The sequence below is a fragment of the Salmo salar genome, chromosome ssa09 (assembly GCF_905237065.1).
Source record: "Salmo salar chromosome ssa09, Ssal_v3.1, whole genome shotgun sequence".
NCBI lineage: Eukaryota > Metazoa > Chordata > Actinopteri > Salmoniformes > Salmonidae > Salmo > Salmo salar.
Window position 1 is genome coordinate 143,120,998 of NC_059450.1, and position 3,313 is coordinate 143,124,310.

Here is a 3,313-nt window from a genome sequence, read left to right on the forward strand (position 1 = left end):
ACAACATTTGTTGTATCTCTACCAACATTATCATACATTTGTGTTCACAGAAAACGGCCCTAATGTCTTCCGATGAATAGAAGCCTGGAATGCGAAGCAACTGTCACGCTCTGACCTGTGAGAAACGGTTTATTTCTCTATTTTGGTGGGTCAGGGTGTGGGGTGGGCATTCTATGGTTTATATTTCTATGTTTTGGCCAGGTATGGATTCCAATCAGAGGCAGCTGCCTATCGTTGTCTCTGATTGGGAACCATACTTAGGCAGCCATTTTCCCTCCTTGAGTTGTGGGATCTTATTTTTGTACTGCTGTGTAAAGCCTGCAAGACGTGACGGTCGTGGTCCATTGTTTATTCTTTTGTTTAAGTGTTCAGAGTTCAAATAAATATCAAGATGAACACTTACCACGCTGCACCTTGGTCTACTCCTTTGGACAAACGTTACAGCAACAATGAGTATGTTTACATGCACACTAATAATTCACTATTAATAAACTGATTATGGCAGTAGGCCAATTATGACATTAATCATGTAAACACTTTACTCTGCTTATCTTAATTGGCGTGAGGTCATAATTGAAGTAAACCTACGGCGACTAAAACACCTGGATTTCTGACCAATTATTAGGACACGTAAACACCTTAATCAGAGTTCCAGCAGTATATTTGATTTGCACATGTACTAGCACCGGCAGCGCGAGCCTCCCTCTTTTGTGCGAGTGAAGTGAGTTCGGAAAAACTGAAAGTATGCATATAAGAATTTTTTTATATTCCCGAACGCAATATCAAATAGGATTCCCAAAAATAACATGGTTACTGTGGCAGAAGGTTATTTTGATTAGCGATTTTCTGCATTGATCAGTCCCATCAGGTAGCCTGATTTCAGATGTGTCCATGTAAAAATAATTTTTAAGGAAATCGTTCTTCTTGCAAAGCATGTAAACATTTTTAATCAAACTATTATATTCATCTGAGTGTGCATGTAAATGTACCCAATAAGTCTGAGATATGACAAAACCTAATACATTTGCCTCGTATCGAAAATGTACCCAGAGCATCCCAAAGAGCTCAGACTATCAGACAACCTCCTACTAGACCTCTGTCTAAAAGAATGTAGATAAATATACAGTACCAGTCAAAAGTTTGGACATACCTACTCATTCAAGGGTTTTTCTTTATTTGCACTATTTTCTACATTATAGAATAATAGTGAAGACATCAAAACTATTATATAGCACATACGGAATCATGTCGTAACCAAAAAAGTGTGAAACAAATCAAAATATATTTGATATTTTAGCTTCTTCAAAGGAGCCACCCTTTGCCTTGATGACAGCTTTGCACACTCTTGGCATTCTCTCAACCAGCTTCATGAGGAATGCTTTTCCAACAGACTTGAAGGAGTTCTCACATTTTCAGAGCACTTGTTGGCTGCTTTTCCTTCACTCTGAGGTCCTATTCAATTGGGCTGAGATCGGGTGATTGTGGAGGCCAGGTCATCTGATGCAGCACTCCATCACTGTCCTTCTTGGTCAAATAGCCCTTACACAGCCTGGAGGTGTGTTGGGTCATTGTCATGTTGAAAAACAAATGATAGTCCCACTAAGCGCAAACCAGATGGGATATCACCGAATGCTGTGGTAGCCATGCTGGTTAAGTGTGCCTTGAATTCTAAATAAGACAGTGTCACCAGCAAAGCACCCCACACCATCACATCTCCTCCTCCATGCTTCACGGTGGGAACCACACATGTGGAGATTATCCATCCACCTATTATGCGTCTCACAAAGACACGGCGGTTGGAGCCAAAAATTAGGACTCATCACACAAAAGGACAGATTTCCACCGGTCTAATGCCCATTGCTCGGGTTTCTTGGCCCAAGCAAGTCTTTTCTTCTTATTGATGTCCTTTAGTAGTGGTATCTTTGCAGCAATTCAACCATGAAGACCTGATTCACGCAGTTTCCTCTGAACAGTTGATATTGAGATGTGTCAGTTACTTGAACTCTGTGAAGCATTTATTTAGGCTGCGATTTCTGAGGCTGGTAACTCTAATGAACTCATCCTCTGCAGCAGATGTAACTCTGGGTCTTCCTTTCCTGTGGCGGTCCTCATGAGTGTAACGGTCGTCGTAGGAAGTGGACCAAGGCGCAGCGGGTTGAGTGCTCATTATAACTTTATTTAGAACACTTACCAAACAAAACAAGAAAACGAACGGACGACAAACAGTAATGCAGGCTACACACAGCTATGCACAAACAACCTCCCACAATTCCCATAACAAACACACCCCTATACATAGGACCTTCAATCAGAGGCAATGAGGAACAGCTGCCTCCAATTGAAGGCACAATCCCAATTAACTAAACATAGAACTAAACACCCTAGATCTAACATAGAAATACACAACATAGAACCTAACCAAAAACCCCGGACAAATCTAAGCAAACACCCCTCTACACAACACATATACCAACAAACCCCGAATCACATAAAACAAACACCCCCTGCCACGTCCTGACCAAACAATAATAACAAATAACCCCTTTACTGGTCAGGACGTGACAATGAGAGCCAGTTTCACCATAGCATTTGATTGGTTTTGCGACTGCACTTTCAAAGTTCTTGAAATTTCCTGATTTTCCTTCAATTCTTAAAGTAATGATGGACTATCATTTATCTTTGCTTATTTGAGCTGTTCTTGCCATAATATGGACTTGGTATTTTACCGTATAGGGCTATCTTCTGTATACCACCCCTACCTTGTCACAACACAACTGAATGGCTCAAACACATTAAAAAGGAAAGAAATTCCACAAATTAACATTTAACAAGGCACGCCTGTTAATTTAAATTCATTCCAGGTGACTACCTCATGAAGCTGGTTGAGAGAATGCCAAAAGTGTGCAAAGCTGTCAACAAGGCAAAGGGTGGCTACTTTGAAGAATCTCAAATATAAAATATATTTTGATTTGTTTAACACTTTTTTTGGTTCCTATATGATTCCATGTGTTATTTCATAGTTTTGATGTCTTCACTACTATCCTACAATGTAGAAAATAGTAAAAATAAAGAAAAACCCTGAGTAAGTGTGTCCAAACTTTTGACTGGTTCTATATATCAACAAATTGCTCAGTGGCCAGGTCTGATATACATGAGGGAACCAATTTATGATAGGCTGCCAGAGAGAGAACAGGGTAAGCCCCCCCATCGATGTCCTCTCTGCCGCTTTGCTATAATAGCTTATGCAATGAATGAGTAATTCCCTCTACTTATTGTACAGTTCATTATGCAATTAAGGCAGAAGTCATCCAGA